The sequence below is a fragment of the Anas platyrhynchos genome, chromosome 1 (assembly GCF_047663525.1).
Source record: "Anas platyrhynchos isolate ZD024472 breed Pekin duck chromosome 1, IASCAAS_PekinDuck_T2T, whole genome shotgun sequence".
NCBI classification, from domain to species: domain Eukaryota; kingdom Metazoa; phylum Chordata; class Aves; order Anseriformes; family Anatidae; genus Anas; species Anas platyrhynchos.
In genome coordinates, this window is record NC_092587.1 from 77,205,238 (window position 1) to 77,232,938 (window position 27,701).

Genomic DNA, 27,701 nt, shown 5'->3' on the forward strand with positions numbered 1-27,701 from the left:
CAGGCCGCTACTAAGTCAAGGTCACCTTCAAGGAACATCTTTGCCATGAAGAAATAAGCATCTGACTAATATTCAGGTCCCACCTCTGAAACCAAATGCTGATAGATAGCAAAGTAATTCAGCTTCCCCTCCCACAGGTATCCAAGAAAGATGCAGGTATGTGATACACTAACACTGTGGCATCTATCAAGAAAGGAAAAATGTCTTTTGAGTAAGTAAAAATGCTGCAGCATCCCACTTGCTCTCTGGGAACATCCTGAATCCTTCCCCTCTATTTCGTAAGACTAGTAATCTTGAAAACAAACAAACAAACAAAAAACAAAAAAACACATTTAAAGTTGAAAACAACTCAAATCAAATGAACAGGACCAGCTCCTGCTAAAGTCAATTGAAAGACTTCACTGGACTTAAAAAGGAGTTGAGTTAAAGGAGGATACAGGATGCTCATGAGGACTGAATAACTATGTAACACAGACGAGCATAACATGACCATAAACCTAAACCATAACATTTGAAGAAATTACCTGTCTGGGGGTAAGGAAAACCCGGGGAATGAAGTCATCCACTAACACCTCAAAATGTCAGAGCACTGCCAAGATACAAACACTGCATTTGAGGGCAAGAAAGTCTAAAGCTAACTAACCTATCTGCACGTGTTTATGCATGGTTCTTTGCAGCCTGCTGTGACTCTGCTGGCCAGTACCACTAGGCTGCCTGCACCCTGCCAAGAGGGGTCCTGCCTGCCCGAGCACAAAGGCAGACCTGACAGTGCACAAAGAGTGAAGGCAAGGCTTGCTTTCACCCACTCGCGTCACTCCTGCTTGCATTATACTGGGTTAAGGGTTGGGTGGCTGCCCCCCTTCACCTGCATAACCCTTGGCCATCCCAGCCAGTGGGGCACCAGGAAGGTAGATCTGGCCTGACAGAGTCCAGCACAATTTCTCACACCCAGTCCCACCAAAAAAATGTATGAATTTGACTCAGTGGCTCCCAACACCAAGTCAGCTAAAATGGCAGCTCTGCTCCATACACAACCTTTTTTGTTTTCCCCCAGCACCATGTACTGATCTAAACTGAAGACGCCCCCTTCCCCAGTCAAGGTAAATCTGCAGGGAGCAGGTCGGTGGGCCTACAAGGAGCCGGGTGTGATTTAGGCTCGCCCAGTTTCCAAGAGGCTGCGATCACTCGGCACGAGGTCTGCCCCACTGCGAGGCCTGCCCTGGCGTGGAGCGCATGCTGCCAGCTTGCTGCCACGTGGCCCGACGGAGGGACCCGAGAGCTCCCGGCCACCGCACGGCAAGAAGCCCTGCCCCGGGAAGGAAACCGCCAGCCGTGGAACATGTCGGCATATACCAATGCTTTTGTTGGGTCAAGACAATCAAGTGAAATAATTAGCAGCGAGACGCTGGATCTTCCCGCTCGAAGGAAGCAGTTCAGTTCTGCGGGCTGCGTTCCCCGGAGAGCGGCCGTAACCATCAGACACAAAGAAATCAGGAGTGAAGGGGGGGAAGAAAAAGACGTGGAGGATTTCTTACAGAAAATGTCGTACCGGATAATTGTTTTATTAATTGTGAAATGAGGAGACATATTAAACACTGTGTGGCCCAGGAGTGAGAAATTCAAGAGTATCTCCCATATTTAGGAAGATAAAGAGGAGATGACTATGGTGTGAAATCAGGAGGAATAAGAAACTGGCTTCCCCTTTTAAGAGCAGCATCAATTAAACCCAGGGGAGGCGGGTGCAGTTTACTAGTTAATTAGTCCAGGGATGTGGTCCTTTCATGTGTAATTCAGAACAGGAACACCTGGTGTGCGGCACTTCAAAGCACGGGGGAGGAAAAAAGCCAAACAATGCAGGATAGGTCACAAAAGAAAGCAACAGCACAAGAACAAAAACTGTTTATATCTGACCTTCACCCTGCTGTAAATAAAGCAAAAGGAGAGGGCCCCCTCCTCCCAGCCTGGGGAGAACAAACAGCTCTGGGCGCACTGGGGGAGTTGCAAAAAGAGAGGGGGAGAGAGACCGAGAGAGACACAGTGGTAACTAATTGTTTTACAACCTAATTAAAAGGAAAAGAGACAGCAAGATATAGATAGGGATATAATGATTATAAGCACGTTCTGATATGCAGAACCAAAAGGTGGAGAAGGGAAAAGTGATCTGGGCAGCATGTAGAGGTTCAGTGCAGAAGCGCTACCTATGGCCAAGGAAGAGCAGGGCGGATTTGGTGCACTGAAATGGTCAGTGAGCCCAAATTTCAAAGCTTTGGAGTGGATAGAAATTCTGGTCAAGTTACAAGCCTCAGGCTAGGAAAGAGCCAGGGTTTTTCTGGGTCCCATGTTTAAATAGAAAAGGATTCACACATCTGCTCCTCTAAACCCAGACTGCGGATTACTAGAGTACATGCAGAAGTTTCTCAATAACTTCCCATAACCACTATCTCACAACTAAGCTTCTCTCTACTGTACCCAGCTCTCACTGAAACTGGAAGCAGATGCACCATGATAAAACTTTTACAGTCTTACCTCATCAAACACAATACAACTCATTAAACTTCACACACCAAAGGAGTAGGTGTTATTTTCTGTTTTACAGAAGGAAAGCCGATACAGAGATTAATTTAGCAGCCAAAAGCCACAGAATGATCGGTAGCAATGATCAGCTGCATACCCAGCTTCTTAAATTATTTTGCTGCTCAGTCAGCAAAACCACCAGAAGACAGCCAGAGCTTGCAATATGAATAATGTTTTATTGGATGTCATTAGTACAGGAAAATTTCTGAAGGCGGTAACTCCAGAAGAGCACAAGCCTGGACTTGGAGGTGTAAGGATCTCAGGCAAGTCTGGCAACTTCCAAAAAATAAAAAATAAAAAATAAAACAATCCAAATTTCTGAATGTATATTTGAACCAGATCCATTTATTGTATTGGTGAACACTTTATTCACTCATCACTAAGCTTGATCTAGCACAGTAAAGAAAGATGTTGTTATTTTCAAACACTGGACTGCAATTTAAGAAACATGATTTATTTCTTAATCTGCTGCAATCTTTCTGTGAGTCCTAGAGTAATTAAGCTTTCTGAGTCTCATTTTGCCATCTGTAAAAGAGAGAAGTGGTGCAGAGAAACTGGGTTTGTGGAAAACGCCCCACTGAAGGGAGGTATTACTAAAGATAAAAGCTCACTTATATTTAAACAGCAAATTCTGTGTTTCATGAACTAGGAAAAGTCATGAAGTCCCCACATCTCATTCTAACCCACTGTCTGTTCCCCAGATCACTTAAATTCAAAGAAGAAATGTCACCACCGGTGCTGTTCTACAAAACTTGCATTTATGAGAAGTTCTTTATAAGACAGTGTTTGAAAACATACCAAACTGAACGGCACCATGTTAATATCAGAAGCAGTATAAACACTGTGGCTGATAGTTTGGGAAACTATGGGAATAGAAGAAAAATAATCCCCCTTCTTTTCTCTTCTATTTATTTATTTATTTATTTTTGGTAAGTAGAGAATACGCATATCGAGCAATGTGCATGAAAATACATTTCAAATTGGGCTTGGTGTTAGCTGGGAATTAAATAAATATAATGAAGCACACTTGGTGATTTGCCTTTGCCTGCTTCTCTATCTTTTATACCCAGGCTAGGGACTAGAAAAGTGGAAGTATTTTCTAGAGTAAGCTTTGCAGAATGGCCTAGAGTCTTCTCAATGTGTTTCTCTTCACTCATACACAGCCACGAAGGGCAAGCTCTCCTAATTTAAGGAAAACGTATTTTATTTAATGACCAGCAACCTCTCCAGAAACTGTATTTGCCTTAACAAAACAAGACTATCATTCAAGCTGGCACTTAGCAGAAGCTCAGTGCTGAAAGATGTTTTACTTTTATGCTTTTCTTTTTAAAGGTTGGAAAGAAATACTGTCCAGCACAAGACTCATGGGAGCCGTGGTAATGAAATGAAATCTAAGCTGGCCAAGCTTTTACTAGGTGAAGCTATTTGACAAAAATCATGATGCTATGAGATAGATTTCTCCACATACTTCTAAACATAACTCATAGACACTGCAAGACCCAAGAAGGCTCAGAATATATCCTGCTGAACTGGGTGCCAATGAGTCACACCCCTCTTTCACCAATTCTTCCCTAAAAAAACATCCCCCTTCTATCAACATGATTAGTGTCACCTACCCTTTCTAGTCAACACTGCCTGGGCTCCCAACACCTCCCAACAAACAGGGCATGGCAAAACTGGCCTGGACTCATTACAAAAACTGGACTCATTAACTAGTCATTTAATCCCATTGATAAAAACTGTAAAATTTTACCTCTAAAACACAACAAAATTTGCCTCTTTATGTACAGTTTTGATGTGAATATATTTATAGACCTACAAGGGGAATAGGTAGGAGTGGGTAGAAAGCTGTTGGTCAGCTCCAGGCTAAATATGGTCAAAGAGTTCTTGCATTTGCATAGGTCACAGATATCCTTGACTAGTAGGCGTGAACCAGGGGAAAACAGAATAAAATACTTCAGACTGCTGGATGACACAAACCCCACAGTGTTAGCCCAACATTTAATCCCAAAGGTGAATAAGAGGGGAAGGAAGAAATAAAAGGTGAGGTAAGTGAAAACACAGATCATGGGATATTACTGGAACTCTCGAGTTCTCACCACCTTGGAACTTCTCAAGGTGCTTCTAGGTAAGGTAAGAAGTAAGCCAGCTTAGTAGGTAAGGTAGGAAGTAAGCCAGCTACAGAAATGCATGCAAGTACTGTATATTCTACATTACCAATATATAAACATATCCAGTTGTTTAGACAGAGTTGCAGCATGTTTGCTTTTTTTCTAATGATTTTCTGTTTCTAATTTGTAATTACAAGACTGCTGTTAAGTCTTCCTGAATAAATCTAGACTGCCTTTCCATTAAATTTGTCTCTTATTGTGGTTCAAAATGAACTGTGGGGAAACTGACAGTCCCTTGGCACTCTTGCCTTCCTAAATGCAGCATCTCAATACTGCATGAAAAGAACACATTTTCAGGAAAGCGGACTGAGCAGTAGCCCCTTGCAAGCAGGATAGGCTTCTCCAAAGCAGGACTAAGCTACAGACTTTCCTAGAATGAAGGAAAAAACAAACAAAAAAACAAAAAAGGTGTAATCTAAGAGAATAATCCCCCATAACAAATTAGATTTTTAGAGATTATTTATTAGGTTTATTTTGAAAGAGATGCTCTTTCTTCAAGCAGTTCTTGACCCACCGCAACTGGAGATGAAACCTTCACTGTTCCCTGGTTTAAAAAAAAAAAAAAAAGAAAGAAAAAAAAGGAGACATCTTTACGGGGAAGATTCAACTTTCTGCGCTCTCTCTGGTCCCTACAGACAGAATCCACCTGACTTGCAGATTCCTGTGACATCAATGTCTATGAGATGGATTTAATTAATAATCCCTGGAGATTTAAAAATGAGAGGAATAAGCATTTTTGGCATACCATTCACCTGGGCTTTTCTAGCATCTAACATTGGTAAGATGAATTTGAGAACTGCCTGTTCTTCCCATTGAGAGTCCTGCCAGCCAGCTCAGAGATGTTCCCGCTGTTGAATTTGGAAGAAAAGCACCATGAATCCAGGGCAGGAGATGCCCAGGGCATGCTGCCAAGTCTGTTTTCCCAGGCTCACTGGCAAGCCCAGCAGGGAGCAGAGCAGCTCGCTGGGGAAGCACCCCATGCTCTCGCTGTGCCAGCTGGGAAGCATTTGTTTCATTACCATCCCTAACCTCAGCTTTGGCTTGATGAGCACACTGCGCAGGTCTAAATGAAGTAAGTGATATCCAAAGAGTTTGGGATCTCCAGACATGAACCATTCCCAATGAAATCTGATTTATACTAGCCCTCTATTACCTTGTATGTGAACTCCCTGGACCCACTCATCCACACGAGCCCTAGACTCCCTGAAGGTATTTGCTGTCATGAAACTAGCAGCATTTTCTGCCTTCCCACAGCAGCTTCCAGGTCCCAGCTCAGCCACACTGTGCTGCAGTGGCTGGTCTCATCCTCCCACAGAGCTGTTGGCATCTTAGTAGGCCAAGCTGTCCACTGGAGTTAATGGGACTCCTGGGACCTTGGAAGTTGAGTTATTCTTTGGTTCAAGGTAAATGCCCACAAACACCAAGCAGCTGTGTACTCACAGGTTTTTGCACTACTTAGCCATCTTCAGCAGTAACCCAGATCGTAACCAGGATGTTTATCAGAGCTAGCACTCTGCATTTTGGAGAAATAAACATTCCTAAACAGTGGTATCTTCATATGCCAAGTACGAGCATCAACAAAACCTCTTTGGTGTCTTAGAGGAAGAAGTAGCACCTTCTAAACCATTAGCACCCTTCAAGCTAGTGCAACTAAGAGTCATTGGGAATTAAAAAAAGTAAGCACAGTGCTGTTTTATTTGTAACACTTCTATTTCCTTTAATGTGTGTCTGATAAAATGTTTTCCAAGCATTGCTTTTAGTACATGTTTATCCCAAAGGGACCATTCCATGAGGACAAAAAACGCAGCACCCAGTATTGCCAGGTTTGCCTTCAAAGCCATGAATATATACTTCATTCACTTGAATAAATTTAATTTTTATCTAATACATCCAGTGATGCTTCAGGCTTCTGCTTGATGAACATGTACTACCTTTCAGCAGAAAGTCTGAAACAGAAGTTAAGTTAGCTAAGAACAAAGTCACCCTCATGAAATATATTTGTCATGAAAGCCCACATTTCAAGAAGAGGGTTGTTTTATTTTTTAATATTCTCATTGTAAAAGGCCATTAACTTTTTGAGGGGCCAGTCCCTAGTGGTTGAGAAGTGCTAAGTGCATTCAACTGTCATTTATTTTGGTGAGAAAGAGAACATGTTTAAACAGGGTAAAAGTCTGCCTGTGCGGAGCTTAAATCAACACTTCTCCACCTGTACTTTCATTAAAGGGGAAAAAATAAGCGAGGCCAAAGCATACAAATAATGTTACCTGTCTCTCAGCTTGAACAATTTGTGAAGTAATGCTGAGAATCCATTCCTCAGCCTTTAGCAGACTGAGGTAATTCCCACCCCATCTTCTGACACTGGGTCCACCGCCGCACGCGTGTCCCCAGCCAGGTAGCAGATTATACTCCCCGCTCCTTTAAAGAGCGCCCTGATAATACACAGGGCTAAAATGTCAGAAGCTATTAGAAACTCTCAGACGCACAATATATCTCCATCCCCACATTTTCCCCTTACACTGTGCAACAACAGACAACAGGCATGCAAACTGCTCAGCTGCAACTGTTCCAAGTCGAATAATTACAACTTGTCAGAAAGAATTAATTTTCCCATTTCTCATAAAGATGTGTAAAAATTACCATGTTATTATACACTGACACTCTCTGGAGGCAGACACAAAATTTAATTTTGAATTCTTTCCGCATATTAAATTAAATCCATAAATAAGAGTTTAGGCATTCACTCGGAAGCATATGTTCATTGGGAGCGAAAGCCAACACGAGCCTGGCTGTAATGGTTGTTGTAATGTTTTAATAGCTCGCTTCTTCTAAGCACCAATAAATTTACATGATCATAACAGTCGTGGGCATACAAGAAGCCCATTACTGTCTGGGCACAGGCAGCAGCGTTAACAGGATGGAAAAATGGAAAGAGGGGGGGAAAAAAAGAACCCTTAAATAAAATTAGGCAACTGCACTTGTCAGCTGCTCCATGATTGAATTTTTAATATTGTGGTCAATTGGTCAAAACAAATAATGGGATAAAATATTTTAATGTATTTAAAACCTGCTTCTGTGGTTAACAGAGTTTATCTATCTCTTTCAATACACAGCTTCAGACTCGTCAGGCTGCATTTCTGTACTGTAAGTGCACCAGCACAAGGAAGGCTCATCCTTGCATCCTCTCCTGCCAGCTCCTGCTGGCCACATGCACAGCACCTGCTTGCTCCATCCCACACCACAGAGAGGTGCTGGGACCAACCAGCACTAGCAAGTGTCAAAAAAAAAAGTAGGAATGGAGTCCTTTGGGGACAGCAACATCACTGCTGCTGCCAGCATGGCACTTGGTCCCATGTCCTTCAGGGAGGCTGGGCAGGGGCTGGCCACCACTCCTCTATTTGCTCACCAAGGAAAAGTGACGCAGCACACAACAGCTCGTCTCCTTTCATGTCACCAAGATAACCCCAGCATATCCCCACCAGATAGATCCCGGATCCCCTTGCAGGCTGGGCCTGTATAAATCCAACCTCTGTTCTTGCTCCCTCAGCTGAGACAGTCTGAATTACAAACATGCAAGTGAGCCAGGTGTCCCCCTGATGCTCCTTCCTTTATATATTTCTAACGATTTATTGTTTAGTTACGTTCATAAGTGAAGCTGAGTTTCCCAACAGGGAATTTAACTTTAATGTAAAGGTCAGCTGTAAAATGGGCTCCTAGTTTTTAAATATGGGCAATGGAAGGCAACAGCTAACCTTATGCTCTGCTCATATTACACCATCTCACAGTCTCTGCCTTCCTTACACATACAGACAGAAGCTTCTCAGTTATCTCCAAACCTCCATTCACTAACAGTGAAACTGAGAATCTATGTATACACAGTGTGTATATACATACAGTACGTATACATGCACAGCCACACGCTTCCAGTCAATCACTCAGGGTAGAAGGCAATTCAACTCTTCGAAATATCTGTGTAATTACAAGTCTTTACAATTTTTAGACAATGTAAGGATAGACAATACTTACAGAAGTCACTGTTATCTCTACAATCATATATTACTTTGGAATAAATTTGTGATGTAAATATTACCTAGATCATTGCAGACAGCAAAACATACAGCCAACCACTTGCAAACTGAAATCATACAGCATTTTGAAAACAGCACTGAAAACCCACCAAAATCTCTCACCAAAGTAGGCAGAAAACTCTCAGCAAATGTTGTGGGAGATGGATCAGTTCCTATATTACCGATTATCTGCCTGATACTTCACTGATTTCCAGACTACCGGCCCTAAGGAACGAGCCAGCCCTGGATCACAGCATCAGACCTGGCGGGCACGGCAGCAGCAGGAGGCTGCGTGTGCAGCAGCACTCACATCTGGACCAGGCAAGATGAGGCCAGCAGCCAGCAGAACGCAGGCAGCCTTCTTCATCAGTAACGTATTACCATGAGACTTCCAGTTCTCAGAGAGCCTGAATCCAGCTTAGGTCAGATGTAAGCAAAAAAATAGTGAATTCTGGAATCTGGTGGGTGAATTACAACATGCAATGCTAATTGGCATTGTCATCCTAATTTCTAGGAGATCACCCTAAGTAGCATCTCAAGCAGACAGCTTGAGGTGACGCTCACACCGTCAACAACTGCATGCTGCCTGGCCTGTGGGTGCTCCCAGTGCTCAAATTTGCCAGAATTTCACAGCAACAATTGAGTCTTTAATAATCAGAGTTAATGGGATAATGTGAAGGGGAGCCGAGCAGCAGTAATGGAGTTTTGGTAAGGTTTAAAAAGTTTACTGACAAGCAGGAATAGCTTTGTGCAGATTCTGAAAATTAGTATGGCAATAAAATTTTAAAATAGCTCTCTGAAAGTGAGACAGTTTGGGGTTTCCTCTATTGCATTTTGCCATTGTATCTTCAGCACAGGAGACTGAAGTCTGCAAACAAAACGAAGTTTTGCAGGAGTTTGTGAGAAAGCATCTTTCGGTGGTGTGGCAGTGCTAGCTATGAAAACAGAGGGACCAATTTTTCATTGACTAATCTCATTCTTACTCAGAGATGCAGTGGTTGAAATCTTTGTCACCAACTTTGTAGCAGCCCCTCTGAAATGAATTTGCAACCTCACTCTAGATCCTAGCAGACAGAAAATCAAATCAAAACAAAACAAACAAACAAACAAAAAACACCAAAAACCAACCACCAAACAACAACCAAACAAAAACCACCCAACCCAGAACCCCCTAAAGCCCTTGGTATTAATTGGCCATCCTTGCTGGTGGTCTCAAGATAGAGGCCGTGGGCATGGAAAATGAACAAGCTCCTGACCTTCTTCTGATCCTCTCCACAAGGGCTGAGACAATGCCTGGGCTATGCACTGCCATTTCCTATTTAATTAAGTGGCTAAATGGAAGATTTCCTCTGTGGCTAAATGGGAGGTTTCTTTTTCTAGTGCTCTCGGTCTACCAACTCTTGCAGTCACTTAAGTTGACTGTAACATTTAAAGGAAATAATTCCCGCTTCAGTTTTCTTAGCACAAAGGAAAGAATACTGCACTGCCGTTGCAGCTCAATTTATGTGGAGGGAGATTTATACATATGTCTTTCAATTTGCATCATTCTTTTCTTTCTAAAGGGACAATCCATGTCATTACTCCCTCTGAAATATACGATACATTTACCTTTAATCCCACTGTAGAGAGAACTTCTTAAAGGTGAGAAAAAGTTGTTTCCATGTAAGATGTACAAACTTCAGCTACCTGACGGTGATGATATATGCACATTATATAATACATATATGTGGAAAACAGCCTTGATGTGACAGCTGAGTCCCGAGGCATCATAGTAGTCGCTCTGCGTTTGAAAGACAGCTTCTCTACCAAACCACTCAAACAGTAAAATGAGCACAATATACTCTCCAGCTAGAACTATGCCCTTAAGCTTTGGTTGGAAGAGGAAAAGAAAACTTCTCATTGAAGTCTATTTTAATTAGGACTGCAGAGAACCAGTTTGAATGAAAGCCTGCCTTTTTTTTTTCCCTCCTTTTTGAATCCCAAGCTAGAGTTAAAAAAAAAATTAAAAAAAATATTGGGTAGGGGTGAAAACCAAGTGAAAAGCTGAAATAAAGTTGTGTCTGAAGGTCCTTTAGCTGAAGAAATTCCGTATAAAAACTTGGATTTAGGTATGACAAAGAAAGGATGGGTTCTTATATTCAGTCTGCTTCTCCCATATGATCTGCAGACTGGCTCTGTCATAAAAGCTAGAAAACACTAAACAAGTTATACAGCATTTGCTTAACTGACAAAATATTCACTGATTATTATTGCCATTAGCCTGTTCTTTTTGATTTCCCTATGTATTTGTTTCTCAGCATTTTGGATGTTTAGTATCCTGACATGATGTGTCTCCAAAGCTTTGTCAGATGCTATCTTTCTAGATGAAACACATACAGAAGGATGCGCTTTATATTTGCCTGTGACAAGTGCCTTGTTTAATAATGGACTTCCAGGAAGGTCACAGAACCTGTGTCCATCTGTTTATACAATAACAGCTCTGCGGTACCTGACGGTCTCCACTGATGCTAGATTCAATAATTATGAAAAGTTAGAATCACAGCATCAGGGGCTGGAAAGCAGATGTCGCATACATTGCTTGCTCCCACCTGCCAGCATCCGTGGCTGTCCGGAGCACCCTCAAGCATCTCAAGTGAGGGGGTTTTTCCCACTTTTCTGACTGCATATCCAGACTACCCTGCACCTCTGGGTCATACAGTGTAATTTTAAATATGCGTATCTTTGACCAAAGATTTAGAGTTTGTTTCCGGGCTAGAGGAACAAAAAGCCTACTTAAGCAGATGCAAAAATTATTTTGAAATAACAATGCTGCAGAATTCAGTAAAGAAATGAAACAAGAGAGCTTCAATACCAATCCAGCACAGGCATAAGGAAACCGTAATCATATCTAATTAGAGTTAAAATAATGTTTCCCTTTGAAATGTTTAATTAGCTCTGTTTTACTACATAAACATTCTTGATGCAGAGCATACTGAGCTAGAAGAGTCTGATGAGTTAAACAGTGCAAAGTGCTCAGGCGCCCAGTGTGGGGCAAAACCTGACAAGGAGTGGCTGTTGTTACCAGATGTCTGGACCATCAGTGGAACCATGATGCTTGCTGCAAACAGCAGGCTATCATTTCAACCTTTGTTGCCTCTACTGAAGCCTCCCATCGTGCTTTCAATTTAACAGCATCACAAGGAGACAAAGAAATTTCTTACAATATGCCTTTCAGTTCAGAGACAAATCCCATTTAAACTTGTTCAACCTCTCATAACGTATTAGTTATTGTTGCCAGTCTGCATGTCCTCTGGCAACACACTACTTGTTCTGGAGGAGAGAAGCTTTTTCTTTTTTCTTTCTCCCTTTTTCTGTCTTTTTTTTTATTATTTTTTTTTAATTCTTGCCCTTCAGTTTGATAAAGCAAGACCAGATTTACTGGCAAACTTACAGCATGCTTGTCACAAGCTTGCAGCAAATTTAATTAACCTTATTACAAATATGGTTTTCTTGAAGATTACATCACAATCTGGTTTCACATCGCCTGCTGCTGATTCAACATATTCTGTGCTTTGGAGAATATGTTCATTTTCTGAAAAAGGTCAAAATGTTAAAATATCTAAAACTTCATTATTTCTTCTGAGTTCCTGCTCAAATGTTGTGGTGTACCAACACTTTGTCTTAAGAGCAGCATTGTTCTTTTGCCGTGAGCCAGTTTTAGACAGGTTTACTTCACAATACCATTTACATCCCTTTAACAACAAGGATGACCAGAGGATGAAAAATTTGCTGCTAGTTTAACCCCTCATTAGCACACTGAGATGAAATCACTGTAAATCAATAATGAAAATGAGCTTTCACCCAGCAAGCTGGAAACAAATAAAAGTTACTAGCATAATTGGGAGTTTTTGCTATAGAAGGGCTCAGTTAAAATAATACTTTTGCTCAAGAACACAGACAGTGAAGATACATTCACTGGGTTAGATTAGCAAAATAAATTAATAAACTCTTACAGTTAGTACTAGTTTTTAAAAACCTGAACTGTTTGCTTACAGGATTTTTCACTCTGTTTCCAGAAACTGGAACAAGAGATTTCCTGTGACAGAAAACATTGGCATAAGATTTCTATCAGCATACTTCAAACTCTAAAGAGCTGGATAAAAATCTTGATTGCTTCCTTGAACTATCCCTGATTTTAGAACCTTTAACTATTTGCACAGCCCTAGTTAGTCTCCCTGAAAGTCCATACTTTCAGCTAAAACTCAGGGAGAAAGATGCCTCCTTACATGTTTACTTCTTCATTTAATTTCTGTAAGAGGAATGCCCTTGTCCATATTCATGTAACAACAAAGCAAGACTTCACAGGCTGAAATTCTGTTATCGGCGTGGGAGGAAGTGGAGGAAACAACTCACAGCATCCGTACTAAAATCCTCTTTAATAAAGCATAAAGAGAGAAGAGAGTGTAAGACAAAGACCCCTTTGCTAAACACCAACGATGTAATTCTGGTAGCACACAGGTGTTATCAGATCAGTGGGCAGTGGATGCAAAAAAAGATTATACAGAAAGAAAAACCAAAGCAAACATTAATACAATAGCAGTGATCTTAAACCTTGGCATATTCAATAACGCGAAGGCCCTACATGCTATCCAGATAAGGTGGTTGACCAGCACAGTACAAGTACATCAAATACACCACATGAAAAGCAACTATGCTCTGGAGAAGATAATCTGCAACAGCAGAGTTACTAGAAGAGGGTCTAAACGTGTGGCTATTGTGTATCAGCTTTTGTAGGATACCAAGGTGCTGACTTCCACATGACAAAGGACGCTTTTTGCATTTATGCCTATGTGTCCATAATATATATTTGGTATTATTTTACTTTTATATGCTTAAACAGAGAGGTTTGAAAACTCAAGTGAGAGTACTCGTCAAAGAAAGACAAAAAGGGTATGCCTACCAAGGTCACTTTTTTTTTTCTCTGCAAAAGAAAATGAAACAAAACAAGCAAAACTCTCCATCCCTTTCCAATAACCAAAACCTTTCACACTGTTTTGCTAAAGTTAATTAATCTGTAGGTCATTCTAACACTGCCATGCATGGAGGTTGTGCATTATTTTATTGATTCATTTTACAATGAACAATACAAATATTAAATTATTTAAACAGAACTGAAGTCCTTGATTGCCTTGGGAATGTATATACCAATAGTAATACATTTTGAAACTTTCTGCAAAACATCCAAAGAACTCATTACGAAATAGACAAGCCAAGTAGGGAAGATGCTCTGCTGGGCCTATCCCTTGAGAAAAAGGAAGAAGTGGTTGGCAATGCAAAAGTCAAGGCAAACTGGCCACAGTGGCTGACCTTTAGGACTTGACACTTCCCAGAGTGACCAAGTCCAAGTGGCCTTTAGGAATGTGCTCATCAGAGTCCCAAGGAGACTGTACTGCAAGACAAAGGGCCTCAGGAAAGCTGCTTGATTTCCGAAAGACAACCTCCTCAAAACACAAAGAGTCTATTCCTACATGCAGAAGGTCAAACAACCATGGCAGAAGGCCTGCATGGGTGAGCAGAGAACTCCTCAGATAGCTAAAGCACAAAAAGGAATCTGTAGAAAGGAAGAAGCTACACAGGACAAATTGAGACACTGCCCAAGCACACACAGAGTGCATTAGAAAAACTGGAGGAGATGGGAATAGGAAAGGATGTGAAAGGCAGTAAAAAGGGCTTCTCTAAATACCTTATCAGCAAAAGGAAGGATAATGAAAGTATAGCCCCACTACTTAGCAGGGTACTGGGGACATGAAACGTTGAAAACGCTGACATACCCAACCCATTTTTTGCCTCATTTTCACTGGCAAATTTTGCCTCCCAGGTCCCTGAGCCTATCTGCAGCCTGTGAATGTAAAGTAATAGCCACAGCAGACAAAAGTCAACTTTGGGATCACTTAAGCCAATGGGACAGTAGGATCAGACAAGGTACATCCAAGGTCGCTATCTAATGCTACAGCAAGGCCAGGCTGTTTGTATGGGTTGTGATGCACAGGGGAGATGGATGGCAAGACAAGCACGAGCCAGTATGGGCCTGACAGCAGAGCCAGACAAGAGTGTGGTCAAGATGCTGGTGTAGGTATCCAGAGAGATTATGGAGTTCTCATACTTGGACAGTTTCAAAACCCAATAGGATGTGGCCCTGTTCAACCTGCTATAGGTGACCCTGCTTTGAGCAAGAGGTTGGACAAGACCATCTCCAGAGGTGCCTTACAATCTAAATTCTGTAATTCTAGGGTTGCATGGAACACGAATCAGATTGCTGAATCAGATCTGCCACTTTAAGAGACTATGGAAATATTCTGTACTTACCTGAATTGTTTTAGGATCTTTGCATGGTTCCTAATAGCTCCAACATGGAGTGATTTACATGGAATATTTTAACCTCTATTTCTAATAAAGGTTACACCACCGAATTATTTACTCATACATGACATGCCTTATATTAGTGGTGTACACCTAACACTATGGCTAATATAAACATACATACCATCCCAGCACTTTAAACTAATTTACTGTTTTTTGGTTTATTGGCCATACAGGTTATATACTTGAAATCTTTCTTTGGAAGTCTGTGTCTAAAAAGTGGCTGCTTACCAAAGCTTTTTTTTTTATTACTTTTTTATTTTCCTCCTCTTCTAACATGCTTTCTTTTCTGAAAACCTTTATACACCATAGGGGAAAATTCTGTTTTTTACAAGCATTAAATCCTGTTTAGATGTATGGATGGCATTGAGAAAAATATTTGCTGGAATCAGTGCTTTGGGCTTTTCCCTTCACGGTCCTTGCAAATCCACAAAGCTTTATGTAAAAAGAATAGGGATAGGAAGGTGTCTGGAAACTTGAGAGCACAAGGGCGTTCACTACATTAATTCTGCTTCCTTTATGGGACTTTTTGAGCCCTAATTCCTCCTCCTTGCTCCCTCTCATGTAGTCTGATAGAGGGGAGCATGGCAGATGGGAACTGAAGCAAACTGAATAAATTCACTAATGTGGTGATCAGAGGCACTACATTGCTATGTATAATGTTTTTTCACAATGAAACTTAAAATGAAGATTCTGCCTTCACCAAACAAGGGCTAACAACCCAGAAGCCTGACAAAAGGGAGGGAACATAATTACCTTTTGTTCGTCCCAAATTCCTGCCCTGTTTTCTATGCTGCTGTACGCTGCTGCTGCATGCTGACAAATGGTCTCTGCATTACCTTCCAGAGGTAACAGTTTTTGTTTGTTTGCTTTTTTCCTTGATTTTTTTTTTTACTTTTTTTTTTTTTTGGGGGGGGTGCATCAGAGTGGTAGGAAGGGGCAGGAAAGGACGGGGACGGAATCTTTTTCTATCTACTAAGTCTACACAGTGCTTTGCTTTGGGATGCTATAGAATGAAAGGTGCTATATATAAAAGCTTGATATTATAAAAACTCACATCAAATCCAAAATAAATACTTCAAGATTTATAACGCTTCTGAACACTTTCTCTTGGGGCACAACTGGAGACCTTTAGATGACTTGCCCACTACTACTGCTACCAAAAATCCTAAGAGAAAATACAAGACTGATACTGATTGCATACAAAATAGCAAAACCTGAAAGCTTTATAGCAGCCAGCTCTCTTATCACAATCCTCCATGGACAGAACACCTGTTTTTATTGGCAACAAATGAAAAAACACCTCACTCTTGTTTAGTAGGTCTGTGTATTATTACTGTACATAAGAGACCTGCATAATTTTTTTCTCAAAATTCTGAAATTTAACTGAGCAGGGAATAGTTTTCCCATCTTTGAAAAAACTGCCCAATTTCAACTATTTTCCAGTTTCAAAAAGGGACAATGCCAGCACTATTAAAGTACAACATATCTGAGCAAACAAATAAACCAACAGCATTGACACTAACAGTTCGAACAAGCTTTTTGAATGCAAGGGCTGGGCATGAAGGTAAGGAGTCTGGTTTTGATGAGAACATACAACCTGAAAATAAGCCTTCTCCACAAAAGTTTCATTGAACTTGATGTATTCCAACAAAAACTTACAGTTTTGTTAGAAAAATTCCAGAGGAAAACACATTTTAAAAATGAAAAACATTGTGACGGGCTCTAAACTTTAACTATAAACTGTGGTAAATATGGACACCGCAGTGATTGTATCTGTACCGATACACAGAATAAAGTAGAAGTGAAAAATACTAGGTGATATGTAAGCAGTCTATGGTAACTTGCTAACAGCTAGCTGAAATGAAGGTGGGGAAAGACACAAATTGGAATTTTCAGTGAATGTACATAGCAAATTATACAAGTATTTTTCAACTTCATGGTCACTGTGGCGTGGATTAGAAACAGGCAGCTGAAGATGAAGCACCCTCTTTGGCTAAATGCCTCAGTTTATACACAAAATCCTCCTCATGTGAGATCAGAAGTCAGAAACAAAGAGAGAAAACCTCTAACTCCAGCAAGCTAGCGAGTCTTTAGCCCCGAATTCTACCTTCTAAAAACAGCACTGCCCAATCTTGCAGCCATATAAGAGACTGAGCCTTTTCTAATAAAGATAGTGAGGCTATATGCCACATGCCTCTTTATGCTAAGTGACATCTAGCCTGAAACAGGCTCAGCAACAAGGACCATGGCCTACCTGAATTGTCCTGGTAGGCTCCATGTGCCCATAGGTTGGTTAATCCTGGTATGGACTGAGCAACACTGTTTTGCAATGCTCACTGACGTGTAGTTTTCTTCCAGGATAACACACCTTGTAACAGCTCTACTATCCAAGCTCCGCAGGGAGCTGAACTTCCCCCCACTCCGTAAGGGAGAAGTTCTAGCTAGAACTTCCTCTAGTTTCTTTTGGAGCACCTGTGTGTAGCATAAATATATTGCTCCCATCCTAATCCAAGTGTTGCCTATACTTGTGACATTATGGATAATTCAAGCAACAAGGAAACACTACAGTTTTGGCTGGTGCTCTCTCCCCTCATTTGGTCCTCTCAAGAGCCTAGAGGCCTAGATCCCGCTGTTCCTTGAACAAGGTGCCAGATCCCTTGTCAAAAATGGAAGTAGGTTTGTTATAGAGACCATACAGTAATCCAGCATCTACTAAAATGAAATGTCCCACCACCCAGTTATCTTCAATAACTTTTTCAGCTAATGAAAATAAACAAAAAGTATTGGGTAGCTGAGGAGAACTGCTTAAGTGACATCTGTTCCGCATAAAAATTGAAGGTAGCAACAGCAAAATTAATGATGAGCACTGCAAGGTCTATTGCCCTAGGAGGCTCATGACATAAAAATGTTACTGCGACCTCTTCCACAGTTCTTCAGGACCATGAGACTTAAAGAGAGTAAAGAAGGGTTGGAGATCCCTCCAATTAACTAAAACAAGGGTTGGAAATCCATGATATTACTATCTATTTGCAGTAGAGACCAGTAATCTTCAAGCACTCCTCATTAACAAGGCAGCTACATCACTTGTGATTAACACTTTTAAAATTAATTGTGGTTGTTCCATTTTGTTGAATAAAAATGTAACGTCAGTATTACTTCAGATAAATCTTTCATTGCAAAATGATTCTAACATGCTTTAAAATATATATATCCATTATACACCTTTATCATCTCCACAATTAAATAAACCACCCATGGTGGGCAGGTGAACAGCTAAAGCACAACATAATGCATAAATGAAATGGAGAGATAATGGAAATTTCATCTGGCATTAAAGTATGACCCCAGTCTTACAGAACAAGTCAAGGATTATTATTTTTTTTAAATCCCCAGAGAACTGAAGTGTCAGTCTGAAAGTCTGAACACTGAGAAAACAAAACAGTTGAGTCAAAAATGTAAAGGTAAATCACAAAGATGACTCATTCCTGTTGGAATCTAAGTGCTGCTCCAAACATTTTAGATCTTGTTTTATGTTAAGCTACCATAACTTGACGCAAAAGAAGGTGACTTATCAAAATAAAATTAAAAAGAAATTAAACACCCAATTGTATAATTGGTATAAAAAAGTAGGAATGAGAATGATGTCAGCCACATGCATCCCGGACACACAGGGCTTGCTCCAACAGAGACACATAGAGATTACTTCTCACTGATCTTGGTAGCCCTCTTGCTTCACAATCACTACCCAAAGCCATGGACCAAGTGTAAGCTGAAAGGGCTTGGAAAAAGCATTTCAATCGTTACTCAACTACAAGGACAACTTTCAGTCCCTGCCTTGTGAGGCATCAACTCTGTGAGGACCATACTGCACAGATCACAGATACTGAGAAACTCAACCATTTATTGCTCAAGGAGGATTTTTTTTTCATTTTTTTTTGTCTTTAATGTAGGCAAATGAGGTCTGCAAATATTCACTAGAGTCAGGCATGCTGTGAGCATCCTCTTAATGAGACCATAAGGATGCAGGCAGGAAGAGCTATTTCAGCAGGTCTAAAAGGTAATACCCAACAGTTAGACTTCTTAATTTCACCTAAGTGTGAGCGGCTGAAAAGTAGAGGCAGGAAGCATATAAAATGAGAAACAAAGCAATACCATACTTGCCACCATGGATTTAAAGAAGACTGTATGACTTTCAAGAGCAGACTGAATCAAGTGATAAAAGCAAAACAAGAATTCACAACATAATCACATGGTATAAAGTTGACTTTTTTTTTTTTCTCCCCTCCTCTTTTTCGAACTCTTTGGCTTTAAAATAGTTTTGTTTAAGAAACATACAAACATATATTCCCATATACTCTACCAGACTCTACATTTAACATCTCCTAACAGACAAGACACAGTGTTATTTATTCCAGAAACCATAATTGCTAATCAGAACAACAAACAACTATATCAGTAAGGTTCTCTGAAGAATTTCTTAAGAGTACAGCCATGAGATGCTGAATAATAAATGTGTACCAACTTCTCTGAAGAGTTCACAGAATCACTCTGAGAGTACTTTGGACTGGAAGGGACCTCAGGAGGTCTCTAGCTCTGCCTGAGGCAGGGCCAGCTCTGAGCTCACACCCAGCTGCTCAGGACCTGTGGGGTCCAGAGAGCCCCAAGGACAGAGGCTGTACAGCCTCTCTGCCCCACTGCCTGGCTGCCTCTGAAAGGTTTTCCTCCTGTCCAGTCTGAAGCAATCTGGTTTCCATGCATGCCCCCATTCCCTTTTTCTCTCTTGCCATGCACCACCCTGAAGACCCTGGCTCTGTCTGTGCAGTCAACTCCCTGTTGACCAGGCAAATTGCTGTTAGAACCCCCAAAAACGTGTCTTCCCAGGCTGAACCAGCACAGCTCTCTCAGCCCCTCCTCACAGGGTGGTTGCCCCAGTGCCTGACCACCATGTAGGCCCTCTGCTGGACCTACACCAGTTTGTGGACAACTTTCTTGTACAGGAGAGCTAAAATTGAATACAGAATTCCACCTATGATCTAACAAGCACCGAAAAGGGGGGATGATCCCTTGCTTCCCATGACCATGTGGCCATTGAGGCAGCCCAGGAGGTTGTTGGCCATCTCTGCTGCCAGATTCACTGCTAGTTCATGCTCAGTTTGCTGTCCACCAAATTGCCTTTGTGGCCCTTGGTGTTCCTTGCAAGGCAAGACTGGCTGAGCTTTGGCTTTCCTGACACCATCACTATGTGCCCAGGCAATGACTCTTAGTTTTTCTTTTGTAATTCCTAAAAGTATGTTTAAGTGCAATCGATCAGAATGACTTTGTATTTATAAAAGTAGCTAAGGGAGTATTTTTGGTAGAATTCAGAATTAAACAAAATTCTCTTTATGGTAAACTTTAACATTTTCATCAAAAACTCCCCAATATCTCATCCACTTTTTGACCGAAAATGAAGAATCTGACTTTTTATCTGCAAAATATTCTAAATATTCAACAAGTTAACTTGTAACTTTGTCATGCAATTCATAATACAGTTACACCACAGACTGTTTTCCATTCAAGGATCTCAGGAACTTTCCAACCAACACATCATGCATTTTGCAGAGGGATTACTGAGAGCAGATGGGAGCAAGGTCACACAGCATGGCTATGGCAAACCTAGGTATTGGGCAAGGTGATGGTCTATCAGGTCCCAGTTTCTGTGACTTAAAGACAGCATCATCTTTTCTCCAGGGATTATGTCAGAACTTTGTTATAGAAGTTTCTACTGAAAGCAGTATTTTATTCAGCCTATGAATCTCATATTTTCATCAATATCCTTCCATAAATGGAGAAAGAATGGCATCACATCTCTGTACAGCTAAGATCCCAGTTACACTGAAACACATCAGGTTGCGACAGGGACAAGATGTGTATACAGCTATCACAGATGAAAAGAATGGGTGACTTTATAAAATAAAGTGGGAATTAGGTTACGTTTTGTTTCAAGAACAACAGAAAACAATTTCTAAGGAATTTTAAAATATAAGATGAAAATGATATACTGTCATTTGAAATGTCTGAAGGCTGTAATACTGATGCTGCAGATAATTCTTGCAGCAAGACGGGAAAGGCAAAGCAGACAGCTGTATTATTTTCCTTGTACCCTTCCTGCTGGACCTATGCTACTCAACGTGGAAACAGCAACTGCCTAGGGAGGCTGCTCCACTAAGGGGCTCCTTGTCAAACTTGGGAGTAGGGAAACAACCTTACAGAGAAATATTTACTTCCTTTTTAATTCTGCAGTGCTACTGTAAACTTTCACAAACTATATCAATTAGCAAATAACAGTGTGGAAGAACACCTTCATGAAGAAGGGCTTACATTTCATGGCCAGGTACAGGAAACCCACCACAATACCAAAGATGCAGGCAGATACTTACAAAGCATTTACAACTGACAATATTCTTCTAAGTTAATTAACTTTACTAGGTTAAAAACAGAAATGGCAATTTCTGTTTACTCCTTTAAACTATGGGTAACTAATTACAAATAAATTACTTCTGCTCTTAACATCCAAGTAAGAGAAGCCTGTGACAATTTCTTTCAAAAAGGTTCTCTAGTCCTAGTTGTTGGACTTTGTTCTGCTGACTTTAAATCACCACACGTGAAACTGAGTTTAGTTTCTGAAAAGCTTCTTACTCATATTTAAAAATACTTCCTGCCTTGATCTTGGAACAATTAGAAACTGCATAAACAGAAGGGAAGAAGTTGTTATTTTCTGAACTCTATCAAACTTTTACAAAAAGAAAAAAAAGTTCTTAAAATCCAGTATTTTAAAGGTTTCAAATTTATGCAAAATTAAATCTATTACTACTTAATACATAGAAAGTAATTTAAATTAAATGTTACTTTGATCAAGCTTCTCCCACCCTTTAAAATATATATATATATTTAAAAATGAACAAAAAATAAAACAAAATAAAACATCCACTCACACCATCACAGTTTCAGTACAGGCCAGTGATGCCTCTAAATTCTGTCTCAAAGACAGCATTTCCATATGAGGTTTTCCATATGAGGTTACCAGTGAACAGGGAACCCTCACAGCAAATGGCTTCGACAACATTAAAATAAATAAAACTATTTGAAAGGCATTAGCAAGTCAAGCCTGGGACCTTCCCAGTGAGCAGCTTTATTCCATCATTACATAGTCAGTAAGTCTGTGCTGCTTCTATTGCAGAGCGAGGTTGTTAAGAGCAACCTTTTACCACTTGTCGCTTCACCTTCTGCTTGAGCTACTTACGGGCATGCAGAAAAAAAAGCGTAGGGAGGTTAACTAGGACTAGACAAAAGGCTGCGAAGCTCAATCAAGGCAGGCATGGATCACTGTCTTCTCAATAACATCTCTGTTCCCCCCCCCACTGCCCATCACTGCCATCACCACACACACGCACGCGCTCCAGCTCCGAGCCATAAATCTTACAAAGTCACTCAACTGACAGCCTAATAACATGAAAGAGGTATCTGCAAACAAGATGGTTTCAAACCACTGCTGGTGACCCTGAACAAATCAGGGCCCAGTTTCTTTTGCAGCCTGCGTTTCTCCCCTTCAATCACTTAACTGGGCAGATTGATGTGACACCGCAGAAATAAACTAAGCTCCCTCTCGCGCTTGCTCACTCTCCCCTGCTCGCCTCCGCGCCAGCGTTTGCTAATGACTGCTCTGGCTGTCCGTACATGGCCAAAGTCCAATGCCCAGAGCTGTCTGGGTGTCAGAAGTGCAGCCTCCCAACAACATCAAAACAACCCACACAAACCACACAAACCATACTTCTTGCTGCCTTTTCTGTTCTCTTTTATTATTTAAGATTTCCATTCTTTAATATATATAAAGCAAACATGAAACAATACAACCCATCCCTCCGTGAACATAAGAGAACAAAACTTTGTGAAAATATGATTTCATATTGCACCTTTTGGGAACATAGCCAGAATACTGTAATATTTTGCACAAAGTCGGTTCTTCTCACACTTCTTTTTCAAGTTGCAGTAGTACCTGAACCTCTCTTACTCTTAACAGGGGTACAGGCACACAAGCAAGAAGCACTTTTAGCCCCCCTACACGGCCCCAAGACATCAAGCAATTTAACAGTCATTATGCTTTTTCATAACAAAGAATACAGTGCTTATGATGGAAATGCTAAACAAAAAGTCGTGAATTTAAAGCATTATACTGATAGACTTCAATCAGTTTTTCTCTTGCTTGTACCAAACCTTCTGGTTCTCATTCATGACTGCACTGGTATTGCATCTGGGTAGCAGACTAATCTTGGATTTGGTCAGCCTTACGAAACAGTGGCTTTAATACAATACCTAGCAGCAAGCCATCTGGCCATCTCTCCAAAACAATCTGATGGCCATATTTTTGAGGACTGAACCTACAGGGAGCCCTAGACTGAATAAAGAATACATTTTCAGAAAAAGTACACACAAAAAAGCATTTCCTGAGATTGCTGTCACCATCCTTCCCAACTGTCTTGACAAGAAAAATGGCTTGCTGACAAGAATAATGGCTTACCTTATAAAACAAACAGAGCAAAACTTCAAAACTGATACTGACATCAACTTCTGGAAGGTCCCAGTTTCCTGAGAAAAAGGAAATGGACTCAACAGCTAACACCATAGGTCAAAGGACCGTTCAAATTATGTGTTACTGCAGAGTGTAGCAACATTAAGTGGAGACAGCTCACGTGTAAAAGAGACCAACGGGGTACCAGGACTGGGCACTGGCTAATCGCCCTACGAAGAAATGTAGCAGCCATCTAAAACTGACGGCAAGTTACAAAAGGCCAAAAACGCCTCTCCTATATTACTTGCATGTCATTTCTTGGTGAAAACACTGCAAAATAACAGGAACCAAAAGCTTAACTAAATGTGTAACTGATATTAAATGTTATCTTATGAAAATTTTATCAGGACCCTCTAGAAAGCAATTTAAGATGGGAGCAGCCCACTGGTCTGCTAAGGTCACAGGGGAAATAGCCACAATCTGTCTAAAGCAGCCAGCTCCAGAAAGACCTTCTAATATAATTTACACAATCCACATACAAAGAGTTGTGAACAACTAAACCCACCATTATATACCAAAGAGGTCTGACTCCAGAACAGACATTGTAATCATTTACATTTGTACTCCAGGAGTATGTAAGTGAGGAGAGACAAAACTGAGAATCCAGGGAGGCAAGCAAGTGAGGACAAGATCATCTTGTCACTCCCAAATCTAGACATGAACGACTACACAACTAGTAGAGAGGCATCATAGAATGGCTTAGGTTGGAAGGGACTTCTCGTTCCAACCCACCTGCCATGGCCAGGGCCACCTCCCACCAGACCAGGCCACCTAAAGCCCCATCCAACCTGGCCTTGAGCATCTCCAGGGATGGGGCATACACAGCTTCTCTGGGAAGCCTGCTCCAGCGCCTCAGCACCATCTGAGTGAAGAATTTTCTCCTAGTTTCCTCCTTTAAGGTAGTAGAATAATGTTTCAAGCTCAAAAGCTCAAATTGGCTTTCTTCTTCTTCTTTTTTCTTTCTTTTTTTTCTTCCTTTCTCAGTCTTACATCTGAAAGCTTGGTGACATTTAGGGGTTGGTATTACTGAAGGCTTAGTGTTGAGAGGAAATTGTCTCTAGCTCATAGCTCTGCTCCAGTGGCCAGTGGCTGAAATGACTCTCTTTGCTGCACCAAAGATCATACCCGCACTGAAAATGCTGATTTTATATTTCCAACTGAAATTTCTTAAGAATAATATTGGTTATAAAGCTTGTATAACATATTGAAATCCCTAAATCTAGTGTCTGAACTATGTGACATTTCCACTAAAAGGTTTTCTAAATTTAGAGCTGATGCGATTCCTATGCAACCCTTGTGCCTGCAGAGATTTGCACTTAGGTATTCTGATGCAAGTTTGGAATATTTCAACTGATAAATATTTTAGAATCAAGAGTTTTCTCATCTCCCTCTCTCCTTTTACCTGCTACAACAGAAATCACAACTCATTGATAGTTTTTCATTAAAAGTAGTCAGACTTTGCTCCTTAGACTGTGATTTTGACCTAGTTATTTATACCCTCACATTTTTTTCTCATGCTGCTTCAGCCAGGTTTATGCCTTTGCTAGCATGTTACCAGTGTCCCAGTTCTCATTTTCCCATAACGTCCCAAGGTTGGTTCCCACCACCACCTGACAAGCAAACAAAGCCCAGAAGAAAGTTATCAGTAGAAAAAGAAACCTGTAAAAAGAAAAAAAAAAAAAAAAAAAAGCAAAGGAAATAACTGAAGAATATATATTGTATATGTAGCTTGCTGAGAATGCTATTTTTCAAATGTCCTCAGCCCAGGATGGCCTATTTGCTGCTTTGAACTTATTTAATAACATTAAGCAAGAACACTTAACTATCTAAAAGAAGGATCAGTGGCATAAATCAGACATCATTTCACATATTTCAGGATCAAAGCTGCAAGGCAAAATGATTTGTGAGGACATTTGAACAGCTCTAATATATCACAGTTCCTTTTGAAGGATACTTAGGCATATTAGTTGCCCAAATGATGATTTCTTTGCATAGTTGTAGCCAAAAAGAAAAGAAAATTGAAACTTTTCATTCACGAATTGGTTTTGTCTATAACCGTGATTTATGTATAGCATCAAACAAAGCAGATGAAGAACACTGTGAATTTGAATTATCAAAATTAAAACTGGGAGAGTGAATTGATTTTTTTCAAATGATCAAGGCTAATCAAAGTGACCAGCTCAGAAATTGCATAATCAGTAACCCATACGAGTTAATAGGAGGTATTTAACTAATGTTCAAGATTACACTCATATTTCATTCAAACTTTCTAAACCCTGTAGGGAGGGAACATGGCCTACAGTACTGTTTAACTTGAAGATAAGCACTAGCCGTAGTGGTCAATTTTAAAGCACATTTTTCTTTGTATGTACAACCTTTTATCATGGTGGTTCGCCCAAGAAACATCTCAACTTAAAATTCTCTAATGGGAAAAATTGTAGTTATAAAACCTCCTCACAAACTAATAGCTATGATCAGAATCAAACTTTTCAGGCTAACAAGCATTGGAGATGCAAAGGGAATTTCAGCTTACTCCAACTCCTTCCTTCAAACAGACTGATGTGTATCAGTCTCTGGCAATCAACGTTTATTAGCAATTTTGCTTAAAAAATCAAGATTAGCTGTTGTTTTCTCATCATCTTTCTGCAGTGGCCTTTGGGGTTTAGGAAGAGCTAGCTACCACATTTTTGAAATTCAGCAAGATCCAGGTTCACAGCTGCTAAAGTACCACACAACATCTACATTATCACCAAGGATACTGGGTTGCTGCAAACTCATTGCCAGTTGGCTGCCACACACTCAATCAGTTCACAGGATGAATACTGTTCATCAGGGTATAGGTAAAAGCCATGGCAGAGGTGAATGATACTACTAAAATCAGGCATCAGAGCAGACTCAAAAGTCTCTGACCTCTGGTGCACACTGCACAGAGACTTATGACCAAGTCTCAAAAGCGTGAGGGAAGCAAGAAAACCAATGGGAAAATAATATTTTCAGAAAATGTATTTAATGTTCACAAAACATAATAGCATTTAATGCTTTATAGAAGTCTGTTTAGCCAGCATTATTTAAATTAGCAAGTCTAGAGTCAGAGTTCTAATTCCCTGTGAAAAGGAATTCCATTTCTTTGTGAAAAAATAATCTCCCCATCCTTCTCCCAAGACATCCACATATACACAAACTTGCAATAAATAGCATTATTCAGTGATTACAGCAAAGAGTTTAAGGAATACCTATTCTCTTGTGATCTCCATTTCATTAGCATACAAAAAACACTACATTCAATTAAGCATCCAAACATATTTGCTAAAGAAAACTAAATACTCCCAGGTCCAAGACTCGCCATAAACTAATATCAAACTTCTGCAGGAAACAATCTTAATTTTCTTTAGTATCATTTTCAGAGCACTCTTACTTGCTGTTTTTTTTGTTTGTTTGTTTGTTTTTTCCCCTAAGATCTCTTTTCTCAAGCCCACACCTTTAAAAGAAGTATTGATTAGTTTGAGGTTCAATACACAGTGAAATCTAGGGGAAGATTCATGAATTGTGTGCACCCTGAATCAGAAACTCATGGACTTCTAAGGTGTTAGAAGTTCATAGAATGACTCAGGTACATATTCTTGTACATACATGTATGCAAGATGTATATGGAACCTGGACAAGAAAACCAACAGGACACATTTATTACAAATAGAAACAAAAGATAGCTATGAAACCAAACCAGTTTACAACCATTTGATAACTGTAGACATACCCAACTGTATTTATTTCGTAACTGTTTTAAGAATTAGCCAAAGGCCTGCCCAAGTCTGGTGTCCTGCCTCTTACAACAGTGTTGAGTAGCTGATGGCTGAATAAGAGGGCAAGTATGCAGTAATACTC

The 27,701-nt window shown here is 40.4% G+C and overlaps 1 protein-coding gene across 9 annotated transcripts in view; it reads right to left on the reverse strand.

Annotated features, from left to right (window-relative positions):
• Positions 1-27,701, reverse strand: part of SOX5 (SRY-box transcription factor 5) — a 645,179-nt gene that overhangs the window by 408,868 nt on the left and 208,610 nt on the right. The window lies entirely within an intron of this gene.